General features: G+C 41.3%; 1 long non-coding RNA gene across 1 annotated transcript; it reads right to left on the bottom strand.

Moving 5' to 3' along the window:
* Positions 1–2,537: 2,537 nt before the first annotated feature.
* LOC143820056 (uncharacterized) lies at positions 2,538–7,194 on the bottom strand. The gene is made up of 3 exons (XR_013225214.1): positions 6,946–7,194; positions 6,167–6,242; positions 2,538–2,761 (listed from the first exon to the last, which is right to left on the bottom strand). It is a non-coding gene; the product is annotated as an uncharacterized LOC143820056 (long non-coding RNA).
* Between the last annotated feature and the right edge of the window lie 7,186 nt (positions 7,195–14,380).

The raw sequence follows: 14,380 nt of genomic DNA, 5'->3' as shown, positions 1-14,380 counted from the left end.
TTATACCACAGCTAAAAATTAGGGCTTTTTTGAAATATTTGTTAATATCATTCAAAAATCAGGTATGAAAATTCGGTTTGCAATTTGAGCTGGTGTGAAATGTCATGTGTTTTCCCAATCAGCCCTTATCTACTATCTACCCTGGAAGATTGTCCATCCTTTTAACAGCAAATTATCTCTGGATCTGTGTCCTAGAACTGGTTAACACTTGGATCGTCCTGTCTGGAAGAGATGTTTCATGCCAATCTTATTATCTGCACAGAAAGAAGCAAGAATAGACACTGATTCTCAGCAACAATCCCAATTATGTGGGAATCACTCCCCTGCTGTGAGACCTATGAGGCCCCTCCCATACCTACAAAATGCTTTGGTAGGGCCACCGTAAGTTCCAAGAAACCCTTACTAGTGTAATTTATGCAGAGCGTTCCACATAGCCTTGCAGATATTCAGACATGCGTGACTGAATCATCTTTTTTTTTTACATTCACACTAATCAGTTTAAGACCATTAAGGATGAGCAGACTTCCCTTGTTCAATGTTTTCACTTTTCTGCAATTTTCCTCTGTGCTGCATTTCATCCCTCCTTAGTTCCAGTTTAACTAGGAGAATTTCTAAAATTAATTCCAGAACTGGAATTAAGCAGTGTATTGCTCTTTTCCGTGACCCCCTCAATTCTTCTCTGTGTTTTTTTTTCTGTTTTCCTCTAAGGTGTTATCAGTATGCATCTATAATGAAACACTGTGAGTGGGTGTGGGGGGGATAAGTTTGATGAGACCATATATGCAACTGTATCAAAATTCTTTTTCTGTGATATTACATGGATGGACCTACAAATTCCATGCATCAGGGGAAGACTCTTGAAACAGATGAACATAAAGTCACATGAAAACAGCTGTTTCAATGTGTTTTTCTTAATGTGCACATAGATAACAAATGTAAGGATCTAAAAATCTAGGATCTAAAATCTAGAGTGAATGTGCACAACATTCAGAATTGGTATGACCCTCCCTGTCTTTCAGAACAGGCAATGTAAACTTTTTAAAAAACATGGAGGAAGGTAGCTGTGTTGGTTTGATCTGAGTCCGGTATCCCTTAGAGCAACAAGGATTTCGGAGTGGAAGCCAGCTCTTTCTCAACCAGAGTTTTGTGAAACCCTGGGGTTTCTTGATGTCCCTGGAAGGGTTTCCTGAATGGGTGGGAGTTCATTGATTTTAAGAATTTTTTAAAAATCTGTTAAACATTTAATCAGGTGATATGATCATATATGGTCATGTTGATCCACCCCCCCCTGCCTAAAATGGCCAATGATGGGCCTAGGGTGGTGGGAAGGGGAGGGATCCCAGCTGGGCATGTACACAGCTATGCTTCCCAACCATGTTCTGCACAATTGCACCACTTCTGGGTTTTCTTGAAGCCTGAAGAATGTTTCGGAGGTTTCTCAATGGAAAAAAATCTGAGAAAGTCTCCCTTCATCAAACACTATTGTGGAGAAGACTTACAGTGAAATCCTATGCCATGTAGCTCCATTGATTTCCCTGGTCTTAGGGTGGAGTAACTAAATGAATGTGTTGTTAATGTGCAGCTTTACTTTGGAAAGAGGACCAAGTAATTCAGAACTGCTCTGACAGGGATGACCCAGACGAGCACAATCTCTTCCTACTTCTGCAACTATGCAGTGTCAGACATGGCGGTTATTATCTTGGACCTCCAAGGAAGTCCAGAGTTACAACTCCGTGGCAGACAATGGCAAGCCACCCCTGAATATGTCTTACCTTGAAAACCCTACAGCAGTGGTTCTCAACCTTCCTAATGCCACGACCCTGTAATACAGTTCCTTGTGTTGTGATTACCCGCAACCATAAAATTATGCAAGTGTTCTTTCACAGAAATTAAACCAAAACTGACCAATGGCATGAAGATCCATTGTTCATGATTGTAGATAAATTGTTTTTTTTCAGGATTTCTCAGTTCAGTTCTGCCTCTTGTCCCACCATGCCAATCTCGTTCTTTTCCACTGCTTCAGACAGACAAATGCTCTATCTTGATCTACTCCATAAGGCTGTTGTGTGGATGGCACCCCCCCAGCCAAGCTTCTTGCCTTGCCACGACCCATGTGAAAGGGTTGCTTGACCCCCAAAGGGGTCCCAACCCCCAGGTTGAGAACCACTGCCTTACAGTATTACCATAAGTCAGCTGTGACTCGCTGGCAAAAAAATAATAATTCTGAACTCCCAAATCCAAGAAGGAATGCCAACGAGGGATATTTTAGAAGCATCTTAGGCCTCTCTCTGCTTTCCCACCCCCTCTGTTTATATTGTACCCCTGACAAACTTGAAGCTTTCCAGAAAGATAATACCACTGATTTTATTAGGCTATAATAATGCAGAGTTAGCATTGCGCAAATCATCATTCAGTCTTGGGTGAGCTGGCTTTTGAAATTGCTGTGCCATCAATACTTATGAATTTATTCACTAATTTGTTTTTAAATAAGATAAGTGGACAAGTAGTATTGATGGACTGCCAACACGTCACCTGGATTCCCCCCATTATCATTAGGCAGTCTGGCTGGCTGAAGTGATTCGAGAACAAGCTGTGCTATAAAACCAGCGTAGCAATGATTTTGCATTGCAGGATCCAGAGATTGTATTAAAATATCTGAAATAATATCAGACTGTGGCATCGTTGTCAACACCCATTGCAGGGAAGGCGGCCTTCTTCACCTCCTGCTCCGAGCCGTCACTATTCACTTTCCAAAATGGTTCTACTGGGCAAAAATAAAATTGTCATAAAATTGTCACTGCAGGGCTTTTTTTGCGCTTAATGCCAATCCCCAGAATACAAACCGCATTGTGTTGACAAGGATTCTTGCATAGTATATATTTAATGGCATGATAATAGAGGCGTATAGAAGAGGTTTTATATTGTTGGTAATAAATTGGATGGCTCATTTTCAAAGAATCGTTTGCTGAACTGAGTGCCTGGGTATTTCTCGGATCTCCTGTGTGTATTACCATCTGCTCTTCAAAGAGTAATGTACCTGCCTACCTTCCAGCTATTTTGCCAGTGACTCAGGAAATTGGATGTAGGATCCAACAGCTTGACACAGTTAGTGCCATTTCCTGACTTCACCATAAGAAACAACGTTGGCTTTGAAAATTACAAGGCAGGATGGTTTTCCCACATGGGAGTCACCTGGCTAAGCTGCCGTGGACCAGAGGGAGGGGAGATGGGATATTGAGCATAAGAGCAGCTTAGATGCCTGAGTCTCTTTAGGCAAGCATGTAACTTGTACAAGGATGAGGGAGCTGGCTGAAAAGGCCGTGGATTGTAAGGATGATTTGTGCAGCATTATCTTCCCTGTCAATCAAAGTGTATACAATAAATGCAAAAACAGTACGGTGCTGTAAGGTAGGAACCGGTTACTGTAAAACCGTGTCTCATAACATCATGGTCAGGCTAGAATTGCTACTGGTCACCTAATCCAGGTAGTCTAATTTGTACATGACTTGCTAATTATGCGACTCAATAACCTGAATTGGCTAGCCATAGTTTTGTGTCTGTTCTTGGTAATTACTGGGGACATGAATTCAGGTATTTCTGATCCAAAACAATGCCCCGAATTTCCAGGCTCATTTCAGACAGAAAATAGCCCCCCCCCCAAAAAAAAAGTACCATGGTATTTCAGGATTCTGTAAATCAATGTTTTCAGATTTCAGGGATGTTTCAGGTTGTTTCAGTGTAGGTGACAAGACCTCACATCTAGAGGTAAGATCTGCCCACCTGGCCTCAATCAAAAGCCATGACAGAAAGAGCTCTGTCATGTATGCCCTGCAGAACTGTAACAGCTCTGATAGGGTACTCAGCTCTTCTGGGAGCTCATTCCACCAGGCATGGGCCAGGGCTGAGACCAGGCAAGCTTCCCATGGGCCCGCCATCACCAACTTATTCGAACCCATTGAGCGCAAAGCCCTGCAGGAGACATAAGGAGAGAAACAGTCCCTTAAGTACACTGATCCTAAACTGTGAATGGCCTTAAAGGTTAACACCAAAACCTTGAATCTGATCCAGTATTCAACTGGTACCGTAGGGACTATAGAACTCCTAACTAATTCCTAACTTCCTTGTAGCAGAGTCTATGATGTTCCTCAGCCATCCTGAACATACCTTCACAGTGCACCTTCATGGTACATATAATTCACCCCTAGGTTTGTGAACATTTTCTGGCAGGGGCTCATTGGAATTGTAGTCCATGAACATCTGGAGGACCATAGGTTGACTACCCCTGCACTACAGGATATCCTCAAATTTCTGTTCCAAAGCCTGTATTTGGTTTATCTGTAGCTTGCTAGTTGGGGCTCTCCCACACACTGTATTTATAAGGTCAAGCCACTTTCCCATCTACTCAGGCCACTGACCATACTACCCAACTCTACTCCATAAGGCCACAGTCCATATGGGGCAAACCTTCACCCAGTGGCCTCCCCAGTTATAGACTCTTCCTGATGGATAACGTTTCTAGCCTCTCTTCAGGAAATCCAGCATGTAACCACTTGCAGTTTTTGCCAGAAGTGACATCATGTGCCAGCTCAATGCTCATGAGCCTGACCCATTTCTACAATTTTCTCTTTCATTGGCTTTTGAGGTTCTGGCAGGTGTGACAATGGAACAGCTATAGTTCTTCAGAAAAGAAGAAAATCAATTAGTGGGGCAGCTCAGTCAGACAGGGAGAGAAAAATGGAGGGAAAATTTTGCCTCTGAGGGAGGGAAGTGGGTGAGGTCATCAAAGCAGGCAATGAATGGGATTGGAAGGTGGTCTCCCACCATAGCAGGTGACCTAGCATCCCTATTTTAGTCCCAAGGAGCAAATTATCAAGGCAGCCTTTACTTCCCAAATATGCTATCAGTCTTTTCTCTTGCCTGCTCATCAGGAGTCCTCAAGGTCTACCCCCACATTTCAGTCCTCTGGATCAATAAAGTGCAACTGTCTGGGTTTCCCAATTTCAGACTTCAGCCTGGGACACTATGGGGTGTGACGATATAATAAAAGCTGTCTTCTCATTAAATGGTAACATGATCTTGCTGGACATTAGGTTTTTGAGTTCATAAGAATTTATTTCTTAAAAAATTGGGAATCTGGATAGCTAATGGTGTTCAAAGACCCGTCTGACGAAGAACTGGGCTCTTGCAGATATAGGGCTTGGAAATTTCCAGAGGAACTTTCAGAGGTGATGCAGATAGAATTTGGGAACAGGGCAGGTTGGTTATGCCTTAGAGCTTATCCTCCATTTTCTCCAAGGAAACTAATTTATGTTGTCTGGAGATCACTGGTAATTTCAGGAGATCTCCAGACCCCAGCAGGAAGTTGGCAAGACTTTGCAGGTAGCCCTGCAACCGACTGACGGACTGGCTCCCTCTTTCCAGCTAGGGGGCAGGGAGTGAGCCTCTGTCATGTGAGTGTATGTTCAAATATCCCTAGGTTTCAATAACTGATTTGGAAGTCTTCTCCTGGTTACTTTAAGACACCCATAAGATGCTACTTAGAGTTGAAAGAGCTGAACTGGCATATGAATCTTGCCTTTGCAAACTACAGTTTTTGCATGGAAATCACTCTACAGAAATCACACCATTTTCATCCCTATTTGCAGCAGATAAACGCTGTCATCCTTCAGCGGTTGCCTTTGGTAACCATTGCTATTCTTCGCCAGTCCAGAAGTCACAAGCGGTACTTCAGAAGCAGACTGAGCAGGGCGTGACTGACACTGATTCTAATGGGGCTGCATGACATGACAAATATTTGCCTTATTTCCATTCGGCATTCAAGAAGAGACCAAATTGTATTTCTCTGTTTTCTTCGGTGTCCAGATGATAGGTTTGTCTGCTCCTTAATGCAGTCTCATGATGCCTCAGTACAAATAAAATCAGTGCCCTCTGTACTCTGCTTTCACAGCAGTAATAAGTATACGGAAAAGAGCCGAACCTTCATTTCTTTCAAGATATATTGAGAGCTGCTAGGGAATTAGGAAGAGGGTGGGGAAGAAAGACCTCCTTGGTTTCTTGCCCCCCATTCTCCAGGAGTGGGTTGACTACAGAAAGGCAATCCAACTTATTGTTCTTTGTTGCCACATGTGTTCTTTAGACCCATTCTAACACCTTCTTTCAAGCCCACCTTTATAATCTGGCTTCTGATGTACATTGCAGAGTACCTTCTTTTCTTCTGAAGCTTCTCAAACTATTCTGTAGAGCTGTTGAGTCAATATGTTGGAATCAGTACAAGGTGGGAAAGTCAGCCAGACTGGCCAAATACATAATGATGTGCATCAAGAAAGCAAGTAAATTGTCTCATTTCAGGCCAACTACACAACTGGGTTCTGGATCCCTGCCTCTCCAATTGGCCACCCTATTAAACCCCCAAGTGTCTAGTTTGTCTTTTAGAGAGAAGGAAAAGGAGGAGGGAGGCATGAAGGAAAGTAAGGAAGAAACAGAAGAACAGCTACAAGTTAGGGATGCCAACCTCCAGGTGAGACCTGGGGATTCCCCAAAATTACAGCTCACCTTCTGACTACAGAAACTAGTTTGGACAGTGAACACTATAGCCTCACATCCCACTAAAGTCTCCATCCTCCAATCTCAAGGAGTTTCCCAACCTGGCATCCCAACTCCTTACCAGTTGTTGTGGAAAGGGCAGGTGGCAACCCTACAGCTAATCCTGATCCAATATTCCAGACAGCTACTAAATACCAAAGGAGAAGTAGAAGTGGCAGAAATGAGGCAAGTTGCCTAATCCGTTGGAGAGATAGGAGAGAGGATGCTGATGATGAATTCAATTCATAGCCCACCTTATTCCAAAGCTCAAGGCAGGTTACATAAAAGCATACCCCCTTAAAAACCCTCCCTTAAACCCAACAGCCCCAATCAGTATCAAGATAGCAAAGTGCCCCCACCCACCATCAGAGATGAGGTCTTGGGACAAGCAAAGGAAATCCATATAAAGAGGGGAGAGGGGAGGATAGAATGACCAAGTCTTGCCGGAGTTGAAGAGCCAAGCAGGAAACAATCCAAGAATCCAGAAAGCCGAGCTAAAGGTCTAAACTGTGAGTTCAAGAGCCAGAAGCTGATAGTCCAGAAAGCCAAGCCAAGAGATCCAAACCAGGAGGGCGTTGAGCTTCACTGAGCTGGGAGCTGAGCAGTTTCAACATACAAATTGAACCCACAGAGAGGCCTCTGTACTGCCTCTCCTTAAATGCAGCCACTCAATTGGCACAGCTGTGGCCAATGCTTCACTGGTTTAAGGGCTTTCACCTGTCTCCCATCTACTTTGACAGTGCACTGCAAGCTGGCCACCACACCTCTGAGCTGTCAAGTCAGCCCACCTCTGTTGCCAATGTCCATGTTCTGGTGATGTTTCAGGGCTCGTCTCGGGTGTAGTTGGCAATGGAGGTGTGGTGAGGAAAAAAAATCCGAAGCCAGGATTTCAACAATCAAAAACAACGAGTTGATGCTGGAGGTAAAATTAGAGTCACTGTAGGCTAGCATTCTAAAATACAGGGTTAAAGAGGAGGGACTTCAGATATATGCCTGAAAGGCTGATTTTGGTGAGGAAATTACGTGATTGTTCAGACCTTGAGGAACAATGAACTCCAGAAATGGTCTAAGAGAGTTTGAGCAACAGGCTGCTTCAAGTGCTCTGATTGGCCATAAACAGCTCAGATGGAATTGATATAGAAGTTGTGTGCTGGAGAGAGATTATTGGTACAGAGAGAGAGAGAGAGAGAGAGAGAATTCTAAAAGAACCTGCCTGTGCCTTAGCTGAGCATCTGCTCTGAGGAGAAAAGAAATGCGTCTTTACTAAAAGCTGAAAACTGATCTACACAGTGTCTGGAGAGTTGGAAGAGATATTTTGACAGAGGGAATTTGGGCAGTGAGGGGTACTCCTAATTCTGGCTAAAGGAGAGGATAATAGTCTTCTAAAGAGAGAAGAAGGAATTCCGTTCCTGACAGTTAGAGTGGTTTCTCAGTGGAACAGACTTCCTCAGGAGGTGGTGGGTTCTCCATCTTTGGAAATTTTTAAAAGAGGCTAGATTGCCATCTGATAGAGAGGCTGATTCTGTGAAGGCAAAGGGGTGGCAGGTTACAGCAGATGAGCGATTGGGATGTGAGTGTCCTGAATAGTGCAGGGGGTTGGACTACATGACCCATGAGGTCCCTTCCAATTCTATTATTCTATGATACTATGATTCTATAAACCCTGCCCAGTGAAAGGAAGGAAATTAGGTATGAGAATTTCCTTAGACAAGTGTGAGAGAGAATGTGCTTCAGACTCCTCAGAAGACAGTGGGATACTGGTGCTTCTAGGAAAAGGAAGTGGAGGTACCAGCAGTGGGAATGAGAGTTTAGAGGTATTCACAAAGACAAAAGAAAAACAAACATGTTTGGGGTGAACACTGTGAACAAAAGCCTCTCATTGAAAAGAAATCTTTGAAGCTAAAGAAAAGTTTGAAAAACTTGTAAGAACAAACTTCTAACTTTATTATACCCAAGTAAAATAAAATTTTATATTATTTGTCAACAAGGCCTCAGTGCCATTCTGAAAATGGTGAAAGTAACAAGGGCTCTTTCACCTTCCAGAAAAAGTTCCAATGCTGAGTAAAGCCAAAAGATCTGTCAGTGACAGGGGAGGAAAGTCAGCTTTATATTATAACTAAGAAACCATACTACAAGGGCTGCTCAGTTTTAGAGGAAAACATTACTTCAGAGTGGAGAAATGTTTTACAGTCCAGCATGGCCAGTATCAAATTAATATAGGAATTGATAAAGGAAAATAAGCACATTCATTTCCAGGTATCTGACAGGCATCTTTGGTAATTAAGCCATTTTTTTCAGATTAATTATGAATTGACCTCATCCATCACAGGAAAAGATGCAGGGCTTGTGCATTGATATTCAGAATATTAATGGGAGGGCTTGCTATTATGCCACAACATTTCTCTTGCACTAAAAATAAAACCAGGCATAAATATCTCCATAAATGTCCATAAATATCTCTTCTGATATTGTTTGTGGTTCAGGACTGATCAAGGGGTCAGTATTATCTTGACTGGTATTGCCGTTATACCAATGCTATCTATAAATGCAATCTATAAAACAGCTGAATATTTTCTGAAGATCTTCACTAGTAAACACTGTCCAAAGTGATTTGCTAGGAACTGTAAGCCGAAGTTTCAGTGCTGAAGAATTAATTTAGACAATTCTGACTCAGAGGGCACATACTTTCTTCTGGCACAAACCCTACTTCTTTTCATGGGCCAGGCTTCTGCTTGGGGAGCAAGGTGTCACGATGGAAAGCCATTTATCTGGTTGGAGAAACGACTCAGGTTATATCCTAACAAGACTCCTTTCAAATGCTGAAAGATTTTCCCCAGCCAGTTAACTCTACAGTGTTGTTAATTAATCAATGGGTTATTTGATTTTAGAAAATCAAAATGCCCTCTCTGGTATATTGGATTGTTGCACATGATTTATTATTTTCTTTGTAGTTCTCAGAATCAGGATCTCTTGTCAGGAATATTGTGCCTCACACTATCACTTGGCTAACACAAATAAGGAAGATTTTGGTGTGTCCCCCCCTCCCAGATTAAAAGAACACAGTGTTCATTAAGTATAATATTCAAACCTTACAATTAAACCTTGCTGGTTGGTTAAGGGAACAGAGCCAAATTACCTATCATGATTTTTTATTTGTTGTCTCTAGGTTCCTCTGACCTGCAGAGTGACAATGGAGGGTAAATAACATCCTCACTGGAGCCTTTTTGGCTTGAGATAATGTCACCCTAAAGTCCCTTTGTCTCCCATACTTCAGTTTCAATCCAAATCAGGACCCTGCATGCTTGGACACAAGTTCCCACATGACTCATGTGTGACTAACTACATCAAAGCTAGATCAGGAGAACGCAAGCAGGTTAAAAATCATGATCTGTAGGTTAGCCTATGGAATTATAGTTGTCCTGGACTAATTAATCACACTTTTTTTTTTTCAGAAGAACCTCCTCGATAAATGTAATTGACCAATAGTTTAGGCCTAGCCAAGTTTACTTTAAAGTCCCATTTTTTAAAATGGGATTTACTTCCAAGTAGGAAGCATACTTACAACTGCCAGGGGTCAACTCATCACTACAAAATATTTTCCCATGGAAAAAAAGTTTTGACAATGGAGATTAAGTGGATTCAATCAACATGGTGGCATTCAGATATTAATCCCTAATCAGAAAGTTTTTTCAAGAAAAAATGGTTGTGTATACTTGGTTTTAAATATCTATCCTTGGCTGTAGACTTTAGGAGACCTTGATTTAGAGTTCCAATGTAGAAACCATTTTGCTTTAGATTATGTGATTCCACAACTGCTGTGCTTGTTTCCCCAGTTTTTCTATTATCAATGTTCTTATTTTATTAAGAAATATAGATCTAATATACTTTTGGATGCTCTGGTTTTTATGAATTCTATTACTTCTCTAATAAAATGCCAGGCAAATGAATTTACGTGAAAACATAAAGAAACACCAGAAAATGAATCTATAAGCAAGACAGAGATAAAGACAAAACAGTATGTGTTCAGTTATTACAAACTTAAAACATTTCTTTTAGTTTCATTGATGCATTTTGTTTTCTCAACAGCATATATCAGCAAAAATTAACTTTTTTTTGTAAAGCCAAATATTCTTCCCTAGGCTTCTCACTACTTTAATTTTTACATTAATCTTTAAATGCCTCCTGATATTTTACCCACAAAATAAGAATCACTTCAAAGCTTAAATGTTCACATTGTTTGTTTATTTATTTATTTTAAAGACTAAAAATTTTAGCAAGGCTATACAAATGCAGGTGTAATATTCTGAATGCTGCATTTGTTTCAGGACACAATCTAACCTAGGGTATAGCTGGAGAGCACATGATGTGGAAAACTTGATGATAGGGATGGGCATGAACCTAAAAATTCTGATTTGGTTCAGGGTTCAGGGTAGCCCCTGAACTGAATCAAATATCAACCAAGCCAGAATATTCCCAACCTGAACCAGCCAATTTGAATCATCCTTTCTCCTGGTCGTGGTCTGCTGCAGACAAGAAAGGAAGGGGGGGGATCCGTGCCAGCCATTTAACCTGTCCATTTTGCTTCCCCCCGCTTTGAAGAAAGGATTTGAAATTGACGGGTTTAATGGCTGGCAGCTTCCCTCCTCTTCCAAGTGGAGCCTATGAGCTTAGGGTTCTTCAGTGTATGAAGCAGGCCTGACCCAAATCTTCTATTAGTGCCTTCTATGAGTGGAAATTTTAGTCTGGATCCAACCCTATATCTACAATTACACTCAAGCATTAAATTGTGGCATTGGAAAGTAGGGAGGCCTAAATACCTGGTGGCTTGGCTCATGATCTGTTCAACTAGCTGAAAACAGAGACTCACTTAATCTAAACTTTGTGATTGAGTGGACCAGAAGTTATTTTTAAATCATTAATGAATTATGGGGCAGAATCCTTAATGCTCGGAACTGTTGCCAAAATAGTGGTACCATCCTGGGCTGTTTTCCATTCCTTCTTCATATTTCAAAGTCAAATTTGCTTGCATGATTTCCTTAGGATCCCCACCAATGTTATCATTAGCGGCAGCTATGAAAGTGAGTGGTGGGAAAAAGAAGCAGTACAAGTCAGCAAGGAAAAGGAGAGATGACATGACATGGCTCTGCCAATGTGGCAACGTCAAATTATACACATCACGTAACTGTAGTCCATGGATATCTAGGGAACCATGGTTTGGCCACCCCTGTACTAGGATGTCCAGGTTTGGGGCAGTTAGGAGTGCCACAATCATGTCAATCAGAAATGCTGAGGCTTTGTAAACCACCCACATCTCCAGCAGTGCTAGGCAGCACATACAAGCAGGCCATGGAAGGATATAAGTGCAGGCAACTGAGGAAGTAAGGGAGGATGGAGTCAGCACCAAAAGAATGGCAACTTCTTCATCTCAAGGTATGCTAATACCAGCTCTGGTATGTCTTTAATGAACAGAACTAATTGGCTAAGCCCTCTAACGCTTCTATTGATTTTGAAGTAAAACTAAGCATGTGCTTAAGTTTTCACCAGCTCTCTACTGTTCTCAAAGCCAGATATTAGAGCTGTTGGAGGAGATGGGGTTTGTAGCCAAGATTTTGCAACCAAAGGTCTTTTTGCTACCCATCAATTATGTTATAACATTCCAAAGAATGGTTCGCTTAAAGATATGCAAACAACGTTTCTCTTATGCAGCATTCTTACGGGGCAATTTAAAACAAACAACAAAAAAATCTCTAGCACGTAGCAATTCTCAGCTGACAGTGTGAAAAGAAAGGAGAATTATTCACACTAGGGAGGTTTCTAAATTAGACCCCTAGTGTGACTACAAGATGATAAGAAAGCACATTAAGTAAACTGCAGCCTGATACCAGATTAACACAACTTCTAAGTGTATGAGAGCCTGGGAATGGAATTATTCCAAGTCATGTAAATTATTTGGGTACACAGGAAGATAAAGTTTTCAAATTGAAAGTGACCATCATGTCTTACAATGGAGGCACATTATGTAAATATGTCCAGTAAAAACAAGGTCTGTGAACTCTTAATTCATACCTATAGTTTTTACAACAGTACAGCAGACTGGCATGGCTACACTCTGAAACTATATTCTTAAATGGGATACCTTCAGGAAGATGAGACAAACAGGAAGTAAACTACTGAGTTTGGTCAATATGTGACCTGTCTCAACCATGGGAGAGAACAACCTTCAATTTGTAAGACCAGGGCAAGGCTGTTGATAATAGGATGTTTGGAGGACATTGATGCAAGGTCATCATAAATGTCACTTAACATACACACACATACAGGGCTGCTGAGACCTGCTAGGGTTCTCCAGACCAAGATTCCATTTGACCCTGAACTGGTTGGATCATTGGTCTGGCTCCTTTTATGCTCTCCTGCAAAGACGCAGCTATGCTAAGTGGCTGATAATTTTGCATGGCTAGGGCCGATTACATTAACGAATATTTAAAGAGCATCAGTGTTGTATTTAAATGTCAGAATGTATCTGACAGACATCTTGAAAGTATTTAGATTTATGACCCTATTAAGACATACTAAACAATTCAAGCCACTTGGATGATGGCAGCTGAAAGCTTCCTGTAGTATTCAGACAATTCATTAAGTTTATTTGAGATTTCGAATGTCAGTTTTCAGCTCACGATCTTGGTGAGAGAATTGCTTTAGAAGAAGCCATTCAGTACAAGGGTCCTGGCTTGAATAAAAATCAGAATCTGCCACCATTGAATAGGGAGTGGGGTATAATGAACTGGCTTGTGATTTTATTAACGGAAGTTGTTGTTCTTTTCTTGCCTTACAATTAAACTAATCTCATCTTTCAGTGCTGCTGGTTGTATGAAATAGTATTATAGTTAAAAGACAATTTGCATAATGTTTTCTAAGGACTTAATAGCTACAATAATTTTAATCTACGATGGGATGTTTATAACATTTATTAAACAGATTTCTTTTGTACAGAAGGATTATTAAAACCTATCTTCTAATAATAAAAGGACTGGAAATATTTGGAAGAGTACGTATTGCTGCATTTTCTCCTTGGACTGTCAGCCAACATGAGTACTTTGTAGTGTTGCATCACTTGCCTCTTAAGAAATTAATCAATTACTTGTATTGATTAAATTTGAAATTAGACATAGTTCAGTATTAGATGCATTACTGCACTGCTGATGAAAATGTACAAGAACATACATTTTAAAAGAAACTATTCATGCATATTTTGCAGGTTCTGGCAGCATATTATCATAGCTAAGAACAGCCCTTTTCAACCTTTTTACCATTGAGAAACCCTTGAAACATTCCTCAGGCCTCAAGAAACCCCAGAAGTTATGTTGCTTTATATTGAAACAGAAGCTATTTTTCACTCTAATCCTGAAAGTAAGTGTGCAGTACACATGTTAAGGTTTCCCCCCTTTGTTGGAGGAGGGGATGCCCCACTGCCAGGGCCTGTCTCCCAGTCAGTGATCAGCCGGCTGGTGGAGGGGGGAGGCCCAGGCCAAACTGCCAGCATCACATCAGCAATTTCTGGATGTCAAAACATTTTATTTCACCATCAAGAATTTAACAAAAATGTGAGATCTTTGATTAGTGAACGTATGTCAATATGATACATTTTAAAGAAGACCTATTCTTCCCTGAGAGCCTCTTGTGGCGCAGAGTGGTAAGCGGCGGAAATGAAGCTGTTTGTCCATGAGGTTGGGAGTTCAATCCCAGCAGCCGGCTCAAGGTTGACTCAGCCTTCCATCCTTCCAAGGTCGGCAAAATGAGT

The sequence above is a fragment of the Paroedura picta genome, chromosome 10, assembly GCF_049243985.1.
Source record: "Paroedura picta isolate Pp20150507F chromosome 10, Ppicta_v3.0, whole genome shotgun sequence".
NCBI classification, from domain to species: domain Eukaryota; kingdom Metazoa; phylum Chordata; class Lepidosauria; order Squamata; family Gekkonidae; genus Paroedura; species Paroedura picta.
The sequence above is the reverse complement of the archived record's forward strand: the minus strand, read 5'-3'. Positions and strand labels throughout refer to the sequence as shown.